At 31.4% G+C, this 25,354-nt stretch overlaps 1 long non-coding RNA gene across 1 annotated transcript in view; it reads right to left on the bottom strand.

Annotated features, from left to right (window-relative positions):
• The window catches only part of LOC147065867 (uncharacterized), a 135,267-nt gene that overhangs the window by 48,050 nt on the left and 61,863 nt on the right, over nt 1–25,354 (bottom strand). The gene's annotated exons all lie outside the window — the stretch shown is intronic.

Below are 25,354 nucleotides of genomic sequence, written 5' to 3'. Positions count from 1 at the left end.
AATCGAGTTTCAATTTGAACCTAAACTTCATTTAAGTATAACAAAAAGGTCACATCGTATCGATCGGTATAGCATTACAACATTATTGTGACTATTACCTGTGCACGTGTTATGTTTTCACGTAAGCTCTGCCGAATTTGTGAAATATACCTACTACTACAACTACTATAATACCTACCCAAATGATGAAAGGTTTCCGTCGATTGCCTGATTATTATGAAATCTAAAATGTTTCGTTATTTATAATTAATCATGTTATGTTTTGATATATATAGTAATTATATCAGATTAAATAAAATAGACTACATCGTCATCGCCACTTCAAAAATATCAAGGTCAAAACTATAAAATAAAGACAAAAAACCGATAATTTTAATGACTGCGTACTAAAACATGAAAATATGTATTCAAAGCAATTCCAACTTATATTCTGGAAATATGTTCATGTTTCGCAATATTATGTCCCTCCTTATTAAATATGATAGCCGCATTTTCATTTGTGATAATAAGGTTAATTATTATTTCACAAGATATATCGGTCCTAATTAAGCATGTACTTAATATTAAGGCTATACTTCAGCTGGGGCACAGTCATAACGATCGTAAATACGCGACGCGAAGATTGTGCAAACGACGCGTGCAGAACAAAACATAATTTGTCATAAAAATTCAACATGCGTCCATTTAATGTTATGTTTATTGTTCTATTAGTAATATTAATGATATTATATTCATCGGCATGTTTTTTTTTCAAGTAAATGGGTAACGTTTTTAGTCATCTTCACACGATTTAAGAATTAATTCCCCCGACGCCATCACAAAACAAATTGACGTGTTCACAGCTCGATTTTCGCTCTTCGATTGGCAGCGAGTGCGAAATTTCGTCGCACCTATAGTTGAAAATTATTTTCAATTTCACTGAAGTATGCTCTTAAGAAGAATACATAGGTAGATGCAGACACAATTAAGACACATTTTTAAAAATCAAAACATCCAGTATTACCCACGAGGCTTCGGGTTTGACCCCGAAATATCGAAGGAAGAAAAAAAATCGATCCACGGATACAGCCCAAATAACAATAATACAATAAAACTTTGTTTCACAACTATTCCAATTGAGTTACCATGCACACACTGTCTCAAGCAATATATACTATTAGAGTGTTTTCTGGTATGTGATGTTAAAATTTTACAGATAAGGAAACTTCGACATAAAAAATACCTGCACAGATTTAAAGAAACATAACAGTAAATGTTTTACATATGAAAATGGTGAAATGAAAAATGCATTAGCTGGAAAATGTCTGTTTTCTCGACTGACAGATGAAACATCATTACGAAATATCATATTATTTACGGCTTATAAATGTTAACTGTGTGATTTTTCTTTTGTGTGTTTTTTTTTGTCTCTAAAAAATTGAGACCGGAGCACAGTCGGAGCCGCTGGAAATAAAAAGAATAATCAAATTTATTGGTCTGCCTCTTGTAAAGTGGCTGATAAAAATTGCGATTCATTTGATAATGTAATGTCTGCCTCGTGTCATTTTTTGTAAAGTAAATAATTTTATTCACCCAGTTGAGTGGTGGATAAAACCTCTCAACCCATGGGTTACCAACTCGGATTGCGATACGGAATAAAATTTACTTGTTAATGCGTGAAAACACGGAACATTGGACACAGTCAATTAGCTAAGCAAATGGCTATTCCAACCATTCCTTGTATTATAAATCTTGATTTTTTTTACAGTTATAAATATTTAATATTAAATAATTAAATATTTTACAGTTTGCATTTGAGATTTGAGGAGCCGAAAGAGAGGTGCAATCACTGGTGGTGTTGAAAAAGAGAGTCAATGTTAACTCACTCAAGATGGAATGGAATTGTTAATAAAGTCTGTTAGTGATCGACATTCTCAGTATTGAGGAATATGGTAATAATCAGTATGATTTGGTATTTACCATCTCTATAGTTGCATAACATAATATTTAATATATGCTTTGTAACCATTTACCTGAATTACTGCCAAATTTATTTTTATTAGAGAATTATCGAATCACCTGAATACTTGAATGCATGTATTAAAAAATGAATGAAAAATATTATATACCTATTCGTAGTATTATTAATACTATTTTTACGGTCTAATAATAATTAATATTATTCTATTCATAAAATTCTGCGTTTACTTAGTGGGATTTCATGATAATTTATTTATTTATTTAAGAAAACAAAACATTGTGGACATAACAAATCAAAATTCAAGGCGTTCACAATATGAGATTTACATTATTAGAAGAAGAAAATATATATTTAAAAAAATCTGTGTGTGTAATTATGTACGCGCGTTAGAAGCTATACTTCTTTGGCGTAACAAAACAAAAACAAAACTAGTGATAACATAGATTCTTCGAGTAGCTCATAATTATCTTGTTAAATTACACACTCAAGAAAAAGGACCGCTTATTGGAACGCCGTTGGTTTATTTCTATACACTTTAACTTATATTACTAAATTATATAATTATTTATCGTTGTTTTTATTTATAAAGTAACAACTGCCACTATGACGTTTAATAGTTTGTTTACGTAAGAAATTGCAAATGGCCGACAATAATAATTTCGTTTACTAGGTAACGGAACAATTCAAAACTACAATATTATACTGTATAATCGTCACGATTGCATTATCATACTGTGGCGTAAAGCCAGTGCAATCGTGGTTCGAATCCAATGGAGTGTGATTTTATTCGTGAGAATAAATAAATTATGTGCTACATGTCACACACCAAAAATACACTCTGATCTGATTTTCCAAACGCGCCTAAAGAAGTGTAACTTCAAAAAACAATTAGAAAAAAAAAACAAAAAGTAATATTTATACAGAAAAATAAGATTTCGAAAACAAAATGCATAGCGCGTCAGTGAAAATGTCTATGCTATGTCAATGTGGATGAAATTTATCAACAATCCTTTCCCAACGTTAAATTGTTCATTTTTACCCCCTTCCAAGCAGTTTTGATAATATTACATAAACTCAAACATAAAATTTGGTATTCATAATTGATAGGTAAGTAATTTTTATATGTAGTGTACATAATTATAAAAAACACAATTTATAAATTAAAATAATGTTACTCGGATCGTTGGCTTTGCCATAGTATTTGTCCGAGTCATCTGTTTGCTAGCTATTTCGACAGATTCCAATGAATGTGGTAAGGGTTACATAAATCGACACGTTTGGGGATTAATCGTATTTAGGTTATACTTCCAAAGGTAAATATTTAAGTAGATCCTTACAACATAGCAAAGGTAAAATAACAGAAATACAATATTACATTTATATAAAATAATCACACGTTTCAAGTTTAAATTGCTACCATAAAAACATATTTTGTTTTCAGAAAATTCGCATATACATAAAATTAGAAGATCAATGAAAGATATTGAGCTATAATATATTATATCATATTTATTCATATTACCAAAAGGCAATGAAAGCAATATTACCCATTATTTAAAAATATTATCTTTTGTAAACGCAAATGATAATAACTATTACTGAATAATGCAAACAAATAAATTTTGGAAATAATCTTACTTTTTATCCGCGGCTCTGTAAAATAAATTTTCTGTCATTTTTTCGTGTCAACAATAATTAATGTTGACATTTTTGAAGAATTAAAATAAATTAATTACGTTGCGTGCCATACCTACTATCATACAGTTCAAATTCAAACATATTTGGGGGTGTGGGACAAATAAATGTGTAACAGTATTAAAAATATTTAAACAAAGGGAGTAATTAGAACAATGAAAAGAAATATCATACAAAATACATCGAAGAATTTATAAAATAATACCACCACATAGAGGTGGAATAAATCAATATTTCAAACGATTTGGTTGAACAAAAGTTCGGTTCCAATTAGCATTACCAATGGCCGGCTGGCTCGGCAAACTCTGGTCGAAAAACAACCCCCTTTATATTGTACCTACCTAATACCCTCGTAGTATGTATCTATAGTCTAAGCTCGGAGTCCAGTGCGTAAGGCGCTGGCCTTTCATCCGTGGCCCACGAGTTAAATGCTCGGTGAGGTCACGATATAATTATGTGATTTTCTCAAACCCTGAGTGTTTGTGATTGTTTCTCTTCTATTACTAAACACACCACTATTTCACCATACTGCTATCATTGGGCTTCATGGCCTATTGTAGTGTTTAAAAGAATATATCGAGGGTTTTCTACACAATAGTGACATGTCCACAATCGGTCAAAAATGAGATTTTGACCGATTTGCTCATATAATATGATAATAGTATAAAAATTTCAAAAACCTCAGAAAATATAGGTAATTATATAGATAGACCAAATGAGACCTGAATGACAAATACTTCACTGTTCTACTGAGTGTTTTTCTCCTTTGAGCCATTGGTCCACATATGACTTGTGCCAATTAAATCTAATATTTGTGTCATTAGAGGTATTTCAAACTTCACCATTGAAGATAATAATATTACTGACAATTATTCAAGCTTTCATAAAGCAATAATTAATATTGATATACTTATTTTAATTTTATTTATTTATTTTATTTTGTTAATAGTCAATTCATGGTGGAACTGCATTGTATTGTTGTTTTAATTTAATAAAATGCATTTTTTTGTAGTACTTATTCCACTTTTAATCAATAAATTAGGACCGGTTTCGTCCGCCTAAGAGGGACATTTTCAACATAATAATATATTTGAATTATTAAAATATTTTTCAATAATGTAATATTTTAATTTATGAAGTAAGATGAAAACGTACCCACAGCAAAACCTCAAAAATGAATTACCTACTAGGAAGTTACAAATTTGCAATGTAATGTTTTTTTTAAACCTCTCAGTAAATATTCTTTAAAAATGGTACAAGATAAAATTCTCTTCCGAAATGAAAACGTAAGTAAATAAATTACAATTGTACCGTGGACCGGTTAATGGGCAGTTAAATAAAATGGCATCGGCCCTTGCAAACTTTGCTATCAAAAATCATCCGTAATTCAGATTATCATAAAACCTTAAGCCGCTAAACTTTAAACTCCAGCTAATTATCAACGTAAGTGAAAACTCGAGTGAGCGTTAAAAAAAATAATAACGCCTGCGAACGGCGTTAAGCTTTTCCAAGCCATTATAACATTATGAAAAGCTTTGCTTTATACGAAAAGCGTTATTCCTTAATAGTAGCCTGCACACAAATGGGTCGCGAGCATCATCCCTTGCGGGGGGAGTTCAAAGAGGCTTTCAATGAAGGGTGGGGGCTCCCCGGCCTCCCGCCTGACACCACGCACGAGATGTAGGGCAAGGTCACGCGGAAAAACATTTCCCTCCGTACACATTCTGCGCGGCAATTTCTGTCTCTCTTCTGTTGGACTCACGCAAATTTCACGGCTCTCTGTTTGCCAATAAAAATTAGCGTAACTTTGGAGGTTATACTAATGGATTAGATTGTAAGTGAAGGAAAATTAATTATCTCAATTTTTGTAAGCGGCGCTGAAAGATATCGGAAGAGAATGTTTTTACGGCACTTAAGTTTTGAGAGTTTTCAATTTAAAATATTTTATGGTAATTAGAATATAAATTTTCATAATGGTTTTCATAAATAAAAATGTGAGTATTTAATTCAAATTTACGATATTGAACATGAACAAAATATATACGTACAACTCGTCAACTACGTTTAACACTGTGGATACTTGTGTCTACTAATCGATATGAATCTACATGCGTTGATATATTCCGTTCAACTTTCTTGTATACTTACACCAAACCCAGATACTTCGAATAAACTGTGTAGATAAAGACCAACATCGAGAGGAAGAAAAAGTAAAACCCCAAAATAATATAATCTAATTGATTAGTCTCAATTAGGGATTCCAATCCCGGGATCCCGAACTATTTTCGATACCTCTGAATCCCGAGATTGGTAAACAGAATCCCGAAACTTTTGGGATTGATTTTGTTATCAATTTTTATGGAAAATGAAATAAAAAGGAAAATATAACAAAAAACACTTTTAATATCAAATAACTACATTAGAAATAAACTGAGTTTGAATGAAACTTGAAATATTACCCATTTGTAAGTAAAGTTGCCAATTCATTTTATTTTTCCACATAAATTGATAAAAATTTAAAAAAATTGGAAAAAACAATGCTTCCCACTTTTAAAAAAGTAATTCCACCATGATCTCATACGTTTTACGGCAGTTTCATATTTGGCTGACTAATTAGATTTATGAATCGGAAAGGTCATACACTATGATTTGCTTTACTATTTTAAATCTCGCTAACCCATTCATTAAGTCTTTTACTATCAGAAATAGCAATCTCATATAATATATGTAAACACTAAACACAATATTGATTTCACGAAATTTTATAAATGAAAATCATTTAGATTTGTAAATAGTTTAACATAAATTAAAAATTTCACATAATTTGTTTTTATTTTAATTGAAATTGTATTTTATTTGTTATCTTTTCATAAATATGTAAAACTGTTTTATTTTACATTATTATTTATATTACAGTATTATTTACCTACTCCATTAAACCTATGTATTTCCAAGATTGAACGTACACAATATTAATAATAAATGTCTTAAATAGTATTATTTATACTAGATTTAATTTTGACCGATTTATCAATGTTATTTATTTGTATATATAAAAATTTAATATTAACTATGGGAAAAAATGCTAATCCCGGGATCCAAATTTTGGCTCGGGATTGGATTCTCCATTCTCAATAAACTAATAATAAGATAAATAAATCAATGATATTATCTCATAATTACGTAGTACATTTTTAAAAGGACTAAGTATTTGAAATAACTGACAATATTACGATTTTTACAATACATAATACTTCCCAAGAATGTTACACTCTCATACCTTGCAGCGATATTACAATAACGATTTACGTGCCGCATGTTTGGAATGGCAATATTCACAAAACGCCGCGCCGGAACGAGGAAAATTAATAGTGCGATCTATTGCTTCCCCTATAATACCCCAAGGGTGGAACATGACAGGGTGAAGTAAGTAGATAATAATTAATATTAATTTAAATAAAACGCAATTTTATAGTACTATTTATTTAAATTAATAATACAATGCACTTCCACCATGAATTGACAGCTAACACTATAAAAGAAATTAGATACTTAATATAATGTAAGTACTAAGAAACCCCTCGATGGCCGCGTGGCTTAAGCGCCGGCCTATAGTGTCGAGGGTCCCAGGTTCGAATCTTGGGTCTGGCAAGTACACATATTATTTTTAATGTATTGTGTTTGTATATGTGTTTTTGTGTATGAGTCAGAGTACGGACCTAATAGGTTAAGCAAGTGGCTGACATATATTTCTCATAAAAATTAAATCTGTTAATACAAACCTCCACTCTGTGGAGGCCCATATGATCCTATTAGGATCGGACATGGTCAAAGAAGAAGACTAAGAAAAAATTGATAAAATCGAAGATAATAAAATTGACACATGTACACGCCACACGATAAAAAAATCGATTCAAAAAAATATTATGCCGTGTAGAAAAGTTCTGTAGCAGTAAGTACGTGGTAATGCAATACTCAGGAAAATGGCTGATTATAATAATGATAAGAAAGATCTAACATAATAATATATCTCGATATAAATCTTTTTAAGAATACATATTAATAACACATAACTAATCGATCTTCCGATAAATGGATGTCCATTCCATGAGTTTCCCGGCATGATAGCTGTTGTAACGCATACATTTTATTATAATAGTGATGGATAGATTCCGTAACGCGAGCTTTCGTGGCGTTTCACGCGATCGCCTTTATTTATTGCCCGCGAGAGCCATAAAAATAGTAAAAGGAAATTCTTTCAAAATTATTTAGATTTGTGGCAAATGACGGAACACGCTGTTTCAGACACCTCATAATTCGGGCACTAACAGTTGTGTGGATTTAATCGGATAGGATATTAATATTTAGTCTATTAGTTCAACACTATTATTATATTTTTATTTTTTTAATATACCAGTATGCATAAAAAATATTTTTCGTAATTCTACAGTGTAGAATAAACAAGAAATGTTTTTTAAATCGTTATAATGGTGTTTTACCGACGTAAATGCGAATTCAAGTAGGTAATAATTTGTTTATTTTATTTGTTAGCATATGCACCTACTCATATTATATCAATAAGTACCTGAATCTTATCACAACCACTCTAAATCTATCGATATTACTGTTTTGTAAGTCGAATTCGTCCGATTCATTTTATTAGTATCTACCCTCAAGCTTATGTTTAAATATCATGTGTGTGCTATGATTATTATACTCACTCAAAATGTTATCAGTGTATTATCATGAACATTTTTTAGAGCTCAGGCATACAGCACGTCGACGCATGTCTTACTTGATTCCAAATGCATCCGATTAGAATCTCCAGTTGGATTACAAAATCCAATTTGAGATCCAGGACTGAGCCTTTAGGATATCACACAACTTCGTGTGCAGTCAATAAAATAGGACAACGACTAAGTAAAGGTTAATAATGTAGCGCAGATATCACGTCACAAGGCACCTTTACTAGAACATATTCATAATTATTGTGTTCAGTTAGTAAAATATTTCTACACTTTGATACTATTTCAACATGATCGGTTCGGGTTTTTGTCACATTTTAGAAGTCACAGAATAGTAAGTATGGTATGAAATTTGTTCATTAATGTTTACACATCAAAAATCAGCTCGAGTTTGAATCATTATAAATTCAAGAATCTTAAATCTTAGTTTAATTCATCGCTTATAACTATATATAATGAAAATTTTACATTTAAAATCTTATAAAATAGTACAATAATGTAGGCGTATAAAAGAAAAAGAAAGTCATGGTAGCTAGCTGATTATGAAAACTTTTCACACAAATTTTATAAACCAAAAATTTGCTTAAAATTATTTAAATTTGATAAGCAAGGGTAGTCTAGTCGCAAATGATAATTTAGCTTCAAATTGAGATTTACCGCATGAAAGTTATCATAGAACAGTATCCTATGCAAACTTTCATACGCTAAATCTCAATTTGAAAAGGGTGCGACTTAGATATCGCGATAAGGAAAAATAAAATGTCTCTTTTATACAAAATATGTCATTTAAATATTCAAATTGCTTTTAGTCAAATGAGACAGCTTTTCAATCAGGAGAACTCGGGGGAAAGTATCAGATACATTATATGTGTAGCTTGTGAATATAAATTGTCGTGCAGGACCGCACTTGGTCAGCGTGCGGTTTATTAAGGCGCAACAATCTTAGATAATATATTAACAGAGGTAAAATGAACCTTATCACCAAAGAAGGATACTTCTAAATATTCGTCGTACTGAAACAGAACAGTAGATATATTTAGAGCAGTGCCCGGTAACCTATAGTATGCCATGCGTGCTACTACGTGGCACGTGAAAGGATGGTGGCACGCCTCGAAAATGACGATTTATTAAAATTTTCGAAACTTTTCAGTAATTTAAAGTTTTTTTTATATGTTCAGTAATTTAAAAAACTTTGTGGACACTTTAAGTACATAATGGCTTTGTAATAACTGATATAATGGATTGTATATCAACTTTGCAGAAGTATTTCATAAATACAAAAACACTCAGCCATGTTTAAGAATATATTTTGCAGCCTGACATTAAAGATAGTTACAAAAAAAGGGATATTTCGAATTTGTAACAAGACTGTTAAGATTCAGTCAAAATTAATTTTGTAACAATACTGATTGAGGCAGCCAACATCCTGATCCACTCCTGCCGCTGTGTTTTGTGTTGCGCACCGGCTGCGGACGCAGGTTAACTCATTTTCCGCCCAGGCATTCCATTAGAGTGCATCAGTGCAAATCAAATTAAATTCGAGATTTACGCTCCCCTTCCCTCACCGCTCCGCACCGCACCATGCCACGTTTAAACACGCTAAGCGAAAAACGTTTACCCAGAATAGGATCGTTGGCGAAACGCGTTTTTGGAAAATGGCAACATTTTCTATCTAAAACACACGAATCTCAACATCAAATAAATCCCATATGTCATATTTATGTTACGGCATTGCATTGTTCCTTTGCTAAAATGGCTTTACATAAAAACATATAATATACGAGTAAATCCTATTTACTAAATTTAAGTTTTCATGTAAGAGCGAAGACCATCCTAAGGTGTTAGACCTCCGATGTGTGATAGTATAGGTACGAGAAGAATAATGAATAATGAAGAATAATCCGTGTATTACTACTATAATAATTATCATTGGTTAGTAAAGAATATGTTTCATTTCATTTTCATTCAGTTTGACAATACGCAGTTATCTTCTATTGGTGTTCATCACTTTTTTAATTATGGCTACATACTCTACAGTCTACACCTACGGCATCAGATAATAAGTATCCTTACTAAAATTTATTTTTAAATTACGAACTATCGAAAAATTAAGATGAAGTAAGCTGACTAACACAATAAATTCGCATCTCTATCTATGTAAATTTAACTCAACAGAATTTTAGATATAATTGGTCAAATAATTTGTCTATAATACTACACATCATTAAAATAAAAGAAATGTTATCACAGACTCTACAAGACTTGGCATAACATGAATCTCTAAAATTTGGGGATATGTATTTTAAGATAATTATGGGTTACAATAATCAGCTGTTTGCATATTGAATAATGTCTGAATACACGTATCATTGATTGAAATCTCGTATCTCGTCGAATCCGTGAATCACCAAATTTAATCTGAATATGCTAATCATTATTAAATTTCATGGTAAACGGTAACGTAAACGGTGGAACAATGTGTGTGCTGCAGTTCTGATATGGTGCTAGAATATTCATAATGACGTGACCATGTGCTTTTCCTGTGCCCCCATGTAGCGATTTCCTGAATTAATAAAATAATAATAAGAATTAATTAATAAAAGTTGTGAATAGTGTATAAACGTCCGTAGTTTGAAACACTTGTTAGTTATTTAGATATATTTTGTACATCTACCCGAGTAAATAATAAATCAAAGGAATTCGTGACCAGGATTTGAACTTAAGTTTTCCCGTAATCGTGTATGATTAGTCACGGCTGGGTTGATTGTATATGTCAGCGAACTTTGCGAGTTATCGAGAGAGGATCTGTGCTGAAGCCGCGTCGAACTTTGCGAAGGAATTATTAGTCGGTTTGGTCATGGCAGGCTGCCAACTACCTGACGCGTCACCTTCTCTTCTCTCCAGCTCGGGGCGACCACGTTATTTAATCAACGGAATAATCATTAATCACGACGAGATTGCAGCGGACTAGCATGCTCTGTCATCGTGAGCTGTTTAAACTGATTAACCTAATCTCGTTTGATTTTGAGGAGATTTTTTTTTTTACTTTCCATCATGTTTAAATTCTTCGAAATACTGCCAATACATTTATTTTAAATTACTACAGTTAAAAATAATCACAATCAACTTAATATGATTGTCTAATTAAGTACCTATAGATATGGCGATGATCACTATCATTAATTACCTAGTGTTACCATGGCAACATATGTATAACAATGTTCATAGAAATCGTCATTACCTATGTTGAAAATGGTAAATTAAAAACCAATGTATTATTTTCATTGTCATCAGAACAGTAAAGAAAATCAAGTGACATGGAATGATAAATTATTCATGAATAAAAATTAATAGAAACACAAATAAATTAAATATTTTAAATAATTGTAGAAAACACTAAGCTTGTAAAGAGAATGTCAGAATCTCTAAAAGTTATGAACTAAGAGCAGTCATTACCAACTGAATCAATTATTACGATTATAATCAAATAATAACTTTAAGGATGTTTAAGATACATTTCATATCAATGCTCTCGTTCCATATGGAAACAACTCAAAATTTCGACTTTTTGAGATAATAACGCTATTCAACAATGTCAAAATTTCTTCTGTATGTCACAAAATCGAATAATCATGTGATTAATCTTTAATTCAATATATACCTACAGTATTTTTCTAGGTCGATTCTTGGTTGAACAGTAAAATTGAGAAATTGTTAAATGAAAACTAAGTGAAAAAACATATTTCCCCCAAAAATCAAGGCGTCAAATTGAAATTAAAAATTTTGTAAAAATTCCATATGCCATTATATTAGAACATTTTTTTAATTGTTTCCCTATATAACTATAGTATCAATATGTAAACTAATGACAAGTAAAATATTATTGTTATAAACATAAAAAAAATTTAAATCTTTAAAATGTGCGGTGATGGTATTTAGCATTCTCTTCCCAAGTTATAAAATATGACACAAGATTGAGGTTTATAGGATAGTCAACAAAACTTTTTTGTTTGAAGAACATTATTTGCAGTTTGGAGCATCAAGCCCTTTATAGATGTAATTATATTGTCATATTTGTGATAACGTTATATTCTCTTTAGATATGTGGAAAATAGGCAAAACGTTCATTAATGAGTTGATGAAAACTGCGAATTATTGGAAAGATAATGAATAAAATGTATTGTTTTTAAACTGACTTTAATTATCAGCGTTATTTGCTGTAGAAAACTTGGTCACTCTAATGTGCTGTAGATTAAAACAATAATTATGTATTCAATTGTAGCGATTACAAATGGCCGTTCATGAGAACGACCTTTGTCGTCTTTGAAGATTTTAAATTAGCATCATTTTTCAGAATAGGCGAATTTATTATTTTCAGTGTTGTGAGTGATGACTTCTTCCGGTGATAAAAATGACTTTCGTCAGAAAAAGACGTACGGGGAGCGAACGTCAGACGAACTAATAATGGCGAATGTTTCATTTTGATGACGTTCGTTTATTTAGCGAATATGGTATTAATTCCACAGCGCATTTAGATTTTCGTAGATCACTCATTATTAGTACAAATGGTGTGTGATTTACCACATGCTATTTCACATGATATAATGAAACGAATACGGCTAGCCAAATTTGTATCAAAATTAAATTTTGATGAAATAATAACGTCCTCATTTTACTTTTTACTTTTTTATTATTTCCAAAAAAATGAGTTACTTAATTATTACTTTCAAAAATAAATATATCTCAGGCTACATTGACAGCATATTGCGTATATTTCTTTAAAAAAATGCGCCATTAAAAATACATTAACGCTGTTAAAATTTAATTCGGCAGAATTGTTTATTTATTTTTAACTAATGCAAATATTTTTATATTTTATTAAATGACGAATACAAAATGGTCGCAAAGAATTATTCATCATTATTTTATTACATACACGATGCTACGATCTTTCCAAAAATAAAGACGATTCCCTGGATTATTTTTTTTATAAAATTGGAGCTCCCATTGGAAAGTAACACAAAGTAAAACACTATTATTTTCAGGATTTGTTAAATTTATAAGAATCTTAATATAACCATATATATATATGAATATGAGTAGGTATACTGCTATTATCAACAATTTAATCGTCTTTTCAGTTATTTTATTTGGAAGTACTTCATAAAAATCTCTACGTGACGCATCTGTATTTTCAAGTTTTGTGATGACACATTTTGTTTTTGCTACTATTTGGCGACCCCTAAAAATATATATAAATTTAATATGCTAGTAAACCCATAAAGTTAAATTTTAAAAGCCGCTAGATAACATAAAATGGTGTCCAATATCTAAAAAAACTATTGTATGATTATATTAAAAGCACTTGAGTACGTAAATCACATGCCATTTACTTATTATGTACATAAGTAAGTAAAGAGTGTTTCTCCAAAAAAATAAAAAAATTCTCCACAATAATTTAATTTTAAATTAATTTCAAAGATGTCGAATAAATGCCTTTTTCTACTAGACAAAGCTTAAATAATGTGAAGGTGCAAATGAAAAAAAAAATATTCGTGAATTACGTAGGTACATACTGTAATTAAATTTTCATTTTTATTCGAAGAAAATTTTAGTATTCTCCCGGAAATAATTTTAACACATTTTTATCTTAGATTACATGAAACGGTCAAGTCCATTTATTAAACTGTGATGTAAAATTTATGAAATTCTCGAATACGTGTAGTTTTAACTTTCAATTAGATAATATAGCAAAACATTGCGAAGATTAGTGAAAATGTAACGCATCTTGGAAACTATTGAGTATACATGAATTTTGAAAGTAGTTTATAAATAAATAACTAAGAAATTTCTTTTCTAATTATTGTTCACATTCATGATTTATCTGGCATATTCAAGATAGCTCGATTATTTCATTTATAATATTTATTTGCAAATATGCCATAATTATGCGTATGTATTCCTTATAAAAATATGGAAACATCAAAAATATAAAGATTGGTGGTAAAAACAAGTAGCCATGTTTTAATTTCAATCCTTCAAGTTAAAATGTATTAATTTTGTTCTGAATACTAAATAAACCACACTAAAAACATATCATTTGGTCTATTCTATACACAAGGCGGCTATCGACGACTAATGTAATAAATATTATCACTTTATCATATTTATGTATTGAGGCGGTTATTGTTACAATAAGTTAACCGTCAAAATTGTCTATCTCGCTCTAAAACTTAACACAGCCAAGAGAGCGGATGTTAAAACATAGTACTTTTTGACAGTTAATAGGGTTAATTTATTGTAATAATTAACTCCTCAATACATAAATATGATAAACTACCGTCGATAGCCACTGATAGCCGCCTTGTATATAGAATAGCTTAATAACTCAATAGCTTAATACATAATTTACAAGGCTTTTTTGTCACATATACGAGTAGTTAAACCAAGATTCATTTCTAAATCGTTGTGTAATATCTACATTGTAAGATGTTTACTGTTCATAAATAACAAAAATGAAAATGAAAACCACTTAATAAATATTATTATCCAATAAAATAAATTTATATAAACCGAAGCATTTTTGATGGCTTTCGTTGAATTAAAATTTACGACAAAACGCCCCGGCGTTACAATGAGACATTAATAATATATCAATCCGCGCTAATTGTTATGAAGTGTGGTTCCCAAAAATATTTTATTAATATTCGGACAATAAAAAGACACTCGCTAGAATGAGATGATCACACAACGGCTAACATAATAACATAACATATTTTGTTTCGTTGGGATAAAACTTAGGCAGACGCACACATTTTTTATTATTTGTCGTAGCGCTGAATTCATACAGCCTTGGCAAACATCCCATGTTTTTTTCGCGTGCTCGTTTTCCGCATTTTTCAGTTTTTCCTCCCGTCCCTTCAAAATAAAAAAAAACTAGGAAAAGCCGAAGATATATTCGAGAATCATTGCAGATTTGATTGTAAATATTATTTTTATTTTATTGTTTGTCAGTGTCAACTGGCAATGGCCGTTATTAATGTGCTCTTCCTGTTACACTGTCGTTATTAAAACCCGTTTTTTATTTCCTTCATAACAGCAGTAAATATTATGCCATAATAATATTACTGTCAATAAATCGATAAAATCAAACTTTTTAAAATCAAATGACATCGCCAACTGAGATACTGAGAATAGCGTCGGTAATAAAGTTGATATAATAGTGAGTACGCTTATACGTCTTATGTTATAATAACGCTACATAATGATATCTATAATTTACTCAGTTATGCAGGTAACCAGCCACATTATGAAATATGTACAGATGCAGGAAATAAATTCAATATACCGGTGACTGGAATTTTAATCCCATTACAAGTAATGGGTGAGATTATTTGTTATATATAAATATAATATATTAACTGCAGGTTCTTTATTACCCGTTTGAAGCCGAGCTTAGTTGTTTATAATAGTGAAAAATCACCGGCCTACATTAAAATGTATAAAGATTGACTAATTGGTGGACATAGCATGTAAAAAATAGAATGTCCCTCGTAAAAAGTGCTACCCATAGACCCGCAGTATCTGCTTATACAATTTTTATTATTGTAAACAGATAACATATAAATGAAAAATGAACTTTATATATATTGCAACAAAGGTTATTATTGCAATTCTGCGTTAATGTTTTTACAGTAGTAAACTGTCCGCATATTGTACTGTAAAAATACTGCATACAATGTGGAGTTGAAAAGTGACTCCAGTTTGAGAGATTGTCGTTAATATTTTTGACTATTCTGCTAATGTGCCCACTTTAGTTTTGACATTTTGTATTCGAGGAAGTATCCTGATATTATATTAATATATATTATATATATATATAAACCACTAATCAGACAACGCATTTTCTTTTATTAATTAATATCTATCAATAACAAAAAATCTTCGAAATTAATTGAGATTCCAGCCTATTGCTTCGTATAGTATCTTCTGTTTTTTATTGGTGTGTGATTACGTTTTGAAAAGTATACAAAAATATGCATAACTGTCCTGTACATTTATTTTTGTTATGTATAAAATGCATTATGCATGTGGCTACATTCAAATACCTGACACCCTTTTCCCATGTTTTATGGTAGTATGATAGTAATTTTTCACTTCATGTACTATTATATTCGGCTACATATATAACTTCATTACCAAGATATCTATAGATACACGCTATGCTTGGTAAATGCCGTGAAAATTATGTAACACATCGCTGGAGACATTGCGTAATGAACCGAGTTTTTTGAACGGAGTTACCATCCTCAACGATGAGGTATAAATACAACACCGAATATAATAATATCGATTGTAAATTACTATCACTTTGCAACAGGCAGATTTGCGAGAATAAGTGCCGTATCATACAATAAATTGTTTACGCTAACGACCAGAAAGCTCGTGCTAAGAAAAAGCTTGTATAAAGAAACATTAGTAGGTATAGCGGTAAGAATTAGATGGCACGCTAAGGCTCTGCGGGAGAAATATAAAGATCTAAAGACGCCATAATCAGATTAAATATACCAAGATTTTCACGTGAATAAAGCTCCTTTATAAGCTCTTCATTATGTACTATTAGTTGTTGGCACTTTCCCTCATTAGCATGCAATAATTATTTAAATGTATTTAGTATATGATATCGATAGAAATATAGGATGCAAGATATTGTAAGTTAATGTTCATTTAATATATGATATGAAGATATAAATTATTAATATTTCACTCGTCACTCATACCAAAATGAACAAATTAATTCAACGTGTACGATGAAATAGTTACACGCATATTATGTTTAATTTATTTATTTTAAGACACTTATTATCATAAATATTCGAAATTATTATTTCAAGACGTTTATAACATGACGTTTAAATTTAACAAAAATAAAAAGTTACAAAAGTAATCAATAGAAAATAACTAAAAATAGTAAATTGCACTAGATAGTTTATGAACGTTGAACTACGTTTATCAGTGAGGGCGGTTCTGGGCGAAATTAATGAAACAAATGTTTGAATGTGTGATTGTTTTTTTTTACAAAGTGCAATATAAACGTCTGAATCGGTAGATATCATGGAGTTACGTGCGTAAAATGGCCGCAAACACGCAGTTATGGAGTCAACGGTCAACCACCCACTCGCCTCGCCTGGAGTAGTGTTTCGCTATACTTATTTCTTCAAATGCGATAAGCATTATTATAATGTAACACCGACTATAGCTTTCCGAATACAAAGACAAAAATACAGTGAAGTCTTTCGAGTGAACAAAAAGCTTTACAACAATTAATAATTAAAAAATACGTGTTTTTTTTCAAACACAGAACAATAATTCAGAAAAATTCGAGAAGCTTTCAGCTGAGTAAGTTCCTGAATCCTCACAGAACGAATTATCATAAAAATTCAGAGGTTATGTTGTTGTTGTGTTGGGTACTCTTAAGTAATTCAGGAGACTGGACGAGATATTTTACTTAGCGGGGACAAATAGGGTTTTTAGATATTTTATATATATTAGTTAGTTTTATTAGTTTTACATTTTAATTTATTTTTACTGTTATTAGTGATATTACTATGTAGATAGTTTAATTAATAATAGTATTATTTTTATAATATTGTAAAATTGAAATAAATGTCAAATGAATAGGAACTATTTCTTAATCTGGAATAATGAAATTTTAATATGGAGACTAAAAATATTGAATGTTTATTTGAATTCAATAAAAATAAAACACGTTTTGAAAATATGTTATTCAAGTAATGGTGTGAAATATGTATGACTTAATATATTATATTATAATTTTCTTAAAAATAATTCATTGTATAATATTTATATTGACAATTGCAGTGAAATAACATAACTGTGTAATATTCAGAAATCCTCATCTTTATTTTAAATCGCCGTTAGAAAATATTCCGCTTGTAGACTATAGGTACAACGGAAGTTGTTTAATTTTGTTGTACCCTTCTATGCGGCAAAACACGTGCCATCATTTTACACACCGAAAATTCACTCAGAGAAAAACTCCAATTGAATTAAAAATTTATGACCAAATACAACGATTTCGGAAGTGAATAAAAGCGTTTTATAGGGGAAAGTGAGAAAATTGCCCGCAATAGTAAAATTCTATTGATATTGTTTTTTTTATAAATTATACATAGTAAGTACATACACATAAGTACATATACTTACCCAGTTTCTTAAGCCTATGATAAATTATTTATTGAAGTTATACTTCTTTAGTTGCGTTTGGAAAATCAGATCAGAGTGTATTTTTGGCGTATGACATGTAACAGATAATTTATTTTTTCACACGAAAAAAATCGCACTCGATTGGATTCGACCCATGATTGTTCGGTTATCAGCCGAACGCACTGCCTTTACGCCACAGTATGATAATGCAATCGTGACATACAGTATAATATTATAGTTTTTGAATTGTTCCGTTACCTAGGTAGCGAATTTATTATTATATGTACGAAGAATTGTTCCGTTGCCTAGAAAACGAATTTATTATTGTTGGACAAAATAAAAACAAAGTGTCTAGAAATAAACCAGCGGCACTCCAATAAGCGGCCCTCCTTTATTCTAGTTTTTATTGATATGGGGCTATTAAAACGTCAATTCTATCTTATATCATACGTTATTATTTGACAGATCTGAAACATGACATCTCGCGCAATGATGTGATCATAGTCGACCATAGTGACCATAGAATAAGGAGTATGAATTATTTTGCTTGGTGAAAAATATTCTTTCGCGTTGTGAATTGTACCTACTCCTTTTTATATGTGATTAGCTGTCAAAACTAAGCTTAATATTTTTAAGTGTGATAGGTACGTTACTTTTGTTTGGTATTACATTATTTAGTTTATGTGAAAACTATTTTCTGTTTGAACTGTTTGAATATTTTTGGTTGATGTGAATTTTAACTAACGCGGTGTGCGATTATTTTATTTTGTTACGCCAAAGAAGTATAACTTCTAACGCGCGTACATAAGTAGGTACACACACCGATTTTTTTTATTTCGAATGAAGGCTGAAATTGGTACGTTGATTAAGCTTGTCGGATTTAAATGTTTGAAGTGAATAGGAGTAGGTGATGTATTTTGTTATACAACGCATTGTTCACTTGCAGTCGTTGTCATCACCCTTAGGCCCCTTACGCACTATCTACAAGTCTCTGGCAACTAGGTTGACAGCAACCACGAGGCAGTGGAAAGTAAATCAACATGTAGGTACGTGAATGCGGTAACCGGTGGGATGCAGGAGACCAAAAAATCAAGACCAGGCTACTAGGCGATTAGACTGAGGAGTAAACCAATGGAATATTCCTAATATTGTGTCTTATGATAGGTACGTTCCGCACTGCATGAGCAACCGGTTTGCAGACAGAATTCATCTCAATTTGTTGACATCTTAAAATGAAAAAATAATTGCTAATAAATCATAAAAAATGATGTATGTTATTTAAAGGGGTGCCGGACGAAAGCCGAAATCCCGAATGGCCCGAATCCCGAAGGCCAATTTGACAAGGGAGACAAAAACCCATTTTCCACAAAAAATGGGTTTTTGCCTCTCTTGTAAAAATTGCGCAATTCAAGATTGCGCAATTATTGATGTTTATATTTTTTTATTTTTCGGGATTTCGGCCTTCGTAATTCCAGCCATTCGGGATTTCGGCCATTCGGGATTTCAGCGTTCGGGATTTCAGTAGTCGGGATTTCGGCTTTCGGGATTTCGGCCATTCGGGATTTCGGCCATTTGGGATTTCAGCATTCGGGATTTCGGCCTTCGGGATTCCGGCCTTCGGGATTTCGGCTTTCGGGATTTCGGCCATTCGGGATTTCGGCCATTTGGGATTTCAGCATTCGGGATTTCGGCCTTCGGGATTCCGGCCTTCGGGATTTCGACCCAAACCCTATTTAACGCTACCATAATGATATTTTCCCAGTCCATCTTGAGACATACTTTGAATGACAGGTTTATCAAGATAAGTGTGGTTATTGGCATGGACCCCACATCCTAAAGCGGGCCCCCTACCTATCGCTAGGGTTAAAGTGTGACGATCTACAGTTGTGTATTCCAAATAGTGGTGTGAATTTTTGTATTTCTTAATACACCCACTTGAACTATAGACTTGTCGAATATCGACAAACAATAATAAAAAATTGCATCGTACAACCACATATTTTTAAATGTTAGTATGTTTGAAGTTAAAAAGCGTCGCAGGCGACATTTCTTTAGTATTCGTGCAATTTTGTGATGTATGTTTATCTCATTTGGCTGCTCAATTCGCCGCGACGGGCCCTTCTTAAGCCCGGGCCCCCAGACAAGAGCCCTGTCAGCACCCACTTATAGGGGCCATGGTAATTGGTATCGCGTCTCTGATCTCCCACTTTCTGGTTGTTGACAACCATATAAATGCCGGAGACCAGTCGACAGTGCGTAAGAGGCCTAAAAGTCCGACAAGTTTTGGCGTATCGTTTAAAACCGTCTGTTCAATTATTCGAAAATTTATGTGACATCCAATTTATAGAATTTCGATAACACATATATTAAATATAGAACATAGCGATAACGTAGATAGGGATTGTAATCACGGGCAGTGTTTTTAATCCGAGAATTTCTAGATTAAAGTGCTGAAAACATGCGGAATTATACAATTTTTTCAGTGTCATTAATATGAATAGATTTTTTCACTACCACGTTTTTGACTTTATATTATAATTTAACAGACAAAAGAAAAAATAGTTTTTTTCCAAACCTGTAATCGCAAACAAATCAATCAAATCATTACCATTATTAACTTACTACCGATAAGTCTTTCTTGTGACAATTTTTAAGCTATTGTCATTGAATGGCATAAGGAAATATAGAAATAAAATGGAAAAACATATATTTATCAAAATCTACTCCTACTAATAGTAAGTATAAAAAGATATATAAGCTAAAACGTTTTTTCTGACACGTATAATTTTCGTGTAATTTTTTTATAATATAGACATTGACAGAATTTTTAATCAGAAAACGATTGTTTATTGAACTGATTTGCAATTACATATTATATAGGTACGTAGATAATATTAAGAGACTATAGTCATATAGTGGAACAACAGACTTAACCTTGAACTAGCGTAGATTGAGATTTCTTCTAGTGTACATGAATTACATAAGGTGTATTTGATTATTGTTACCAATAATATTTCCGACTTCTCTTACATGAAGCCTATTGCATCGTTTTCTCTCGCTTGGCGTCGCTCAAACAATGTCATATTATTTTATGTCAAAACGATCGAACTTCAAGCTTATGACGTGATATGTTTATACCTAGCCATTTTATTTAAATTATAATAAAATTGCTCTTTTAAAGCATTTCTTTTTACTTCTTCGTGGATTCATTTACAATCCGTATATACTGGCAAATATTAATATTCATGTTCCCACCAATATCACTCGTAACACTACGGTCTTCGTGATACCTCGTCGCAGAACAGATGTGATATTTCATGATGCTGTGTATCGTGCGATTAACTTATTTGATGGCACCATTAAGCTTGATTTGTTTTTTTTATTAACTATTGTTTGTGGACGTGTTAAATAGGTTAGATTTATAATTGTATTTATCATTTTACCCTAATATCTACATAAGCATATACTGTCTTTTCTAGTTTCTTGTTATACTGGTTATTATTTTGAAATGAAGTCATTTTTATGATTTTGTATTAATTATGTATTATGGCGCATTGGCCAATCGCTGTAATGCTGTAATACTCTTTCTAAATAAATAAATACTTCCCTGTTCACAACTATAATTATGTCGCTTCCTATGAAAATCGTTTGAAACTAATTTCGAAATCATGACACTATAAAATATTACGGGAGTCTGAGCCCTACTAGCAAACAATAGATAATATAAGTACCTTCCTAATAAATTATAATCACACTATTGTTAATATTAGTTTAAAATAAACTCTAAAAAACGTTGAAATAATGTTGTTCTATCAAAAGTTAAGCTTCACAATACCGTATAAAAACTGCACTGTTTCCTAACGTACAATGTTATTCTGAAAAGCTTATAATAAAGTTTAATTAAAAGCTTCCTCGTTATGAAACCGCGTTGCAAGCTTTTGCACTTCTGATAAAACCATTTGGCAAAACATAACCTCTTTTAATGAATATAATGGCTATAAATGCACGACTTTTAATCGTAAATTAAATGAACTTATTAAGAACGCAGGTGAAATAAAAAATTTCATAGCAGAAATAATTGTAGGTCAGTAATGTAGCGTGCATCGCTATTAAGACCCCCTCGCGCTGAATAATAATACTTACTAAATTATCGCCATACAGTTAGTAAACAAAGGATATGGTAATTATTCCGCATAAAATATAGTATTAAATATTCAAACATTTCACCTTGCTTATCGGCTTGCGTCATCGAATATACAGGTATTGTATAAAATGCATTTTATAGTTAACTTTTCTAAAATACACTAAATAGTATGGAATTATTATTAACATTTTTCTAAAGGTTAAAAAATGCATGAACAGACGATTCCTTCTTACTGATAATGCATGAAAAACTATAAATTTTCAAAATTTACTCCAAGGAAAGATGCTGCAGATGATATGGAAGGAAAGTGATAACATCAAAACATGATAAATATGGATAACAATGCAGGTAATATGTCTTATCGCGATCGGATAACCATCAAAATCCATAGTAGATATCCTGACAGAGAAAATGTATGTTAGGTTAGGTTAAATTTACATATTCTTTAAGCCCCACATCAAATCATCTCTGTCTTGTGCTGCCTTAAAGAAGATCGATATACTATTTAATGTAATAGCATCATAACTATAATTATCGATATTATGACATAAACCTAGACTTTCTTGTTTAAATGTGAAGGTGGTATCGAAGGAATAGTTCAACTGATGGAGGAATACCTGCGGTAGAAACTATACCGGACATCTTCCGATAAGGACCAAAGGGTCCTTCAACCTGAATGTTTAATGGTACGCAACAGAAAAGTCGTGGTGACATACATAACTTCGGTTATTGCAAAAAAAATGTAGTGCTTAAATAACTAAGCTTTAATAGCTATGTAATACTGTGATATACAGTAAATTATGTATGGAGGTATAGGTACGTAGTTTTAATTTTTCATACAAATGCTTTCTAAGCTACTACAAACGAAATAGCGTTTTCTTTAGAGTGATATCGTTATGGTAATTTTGTTATTAAAGTAGAAAAGTGTACCGACTACGTATTACACTAGACTTTTTAAAATGAAAAAAATGTGCTTTCTGTTAAAATGATAATATGTATTCGTGTAAAAATGATACAACTTTAATATGTGAGTTGCCTAGAATCTTAACATATTTAATCGCAAAAAACCATCAGAGCACTGAATTTTGTAATTAGAAAAAAAGTATTGATCTTCCTTGAATACTTATGAGTGAGTGAGTCGATTTATATTATTTTTTTAATATATATATATAACACTCCTAAGGCTTCAGACACAAAGAACACTATGAGAAATAGAGCTTCCTGATTGGATAGAAAGGCCTTGATGACAGATCTCACATTAAATTAATAATTAATCACATTTAAAAAAAAATATGAGTTCTGTCAACTAACACTAAAACAGTCAACTTTGTCAACGATTTTTACATTGTTCAAAGTGACTTTTGATAACCAACTATTTTTTTTATATAGATCAATGCCTTTAGAATCGTTTGGTATATTATTTAACTAAAAACTGATAAAATCGCAAAATGTGAGTTATGACTCTGGGCGACTCATGTACTTACAGCAAAATAAATATTGTAGGCTTTTTGTATGTAAGGATTTGATTTCACAAAGCCAAAGTTTACCGCCCTTTTTGAGTAGGTATTATAATAGTTTAGTGATAGTAAATTTACAAATATTATTACTTCACTTTGGCAGACACTTGCCACGGACTATAAGGCACACGTAAAGTAGCGTCAGTTCCCTCGGTCTAGCGACACGTATCACCACTATTTTAATATCAGCTCTGCAGCGCGTGGATCTGCCAAGTAGCAACCTTGCAAGGTAGGGTCTGGTATAAGATATTTAGTGAATTCAGTGGGTTCGGATAACATATCCCAGCCACGTGGGACTAACGTCACTCACGAACTTGAGTACTCGTTTCACGGTTACACGTCACACGCGTTACACGTCACACGGGGAGTCTCGATTCTGAAAACTTGAGAACAATCGATATTGATTTCGATACCAAATGTAAAGGCATCACCCGTACATAATAATAATATTATGGCGATGACATCTTGGCGATGGTTTAATTATTATAATAGCACGTTTACACGTGCGTGGATTTCCTGCTGGCAGTAGGTACGTATTATCGCGGCCAGAACAAGAAAATGCGACTGTAAAGACGTAATATCGTGCAACTTGCAAGACTACATAATATTATATGGATCAAAAAATTTCAGTGGCTTCTGAATCTTCACGCGATAGTTTCAACTTGCACCCTATCTACGCATGCGCAGTAGAAATATTGTGGTGAATCTGACGGTAAAAATACGAACTATACCGCGCAGAGCATTTCGACGTTTACCGATTTTCACAACCTGTCCAAACCTGTCAAATAGCACACCACACAACGACACCAAACGCTTTCGCATATGCTTGAAGAATGAGATTGGTGAGACTGTCAGCACTTTTGTGTGTAAATAGTTAATAGTGTAATAGTCGCGATAATTCAATTTACACGCTATCGTTACCAATAATTCCATGCACGTGTACAGGCGCTATTAGCTTACATTCAGTTGGTAGAATTTTGCTTTGTCGGAAACGAGTTAATGACATTGAATACTATATTTACTTGATTTTTGTATAAGTACGTATTTATTTTGATAGACATTACTC

This window comes from Rhyacophila brunnea, unplaced genomic scaffold, assembly GCF_057557595.1.
Source record: "Rhyacophila brunnea isolate RB1 unplaced genomic scaffold, BYU_Rbru_1.0 scaffold_5, whole genome shotgun sequence".
Classification (NCBI taxonomy): Eukaryota; Metazoa; Arthropoda; class Insecta; order Trichoptera; family Rhyacophilidae; genus Rhyacophila; species Rhyacophila brunnea.
This window is presented reverse-complemented; position numbering and strand designations above follow the sequence as displayed.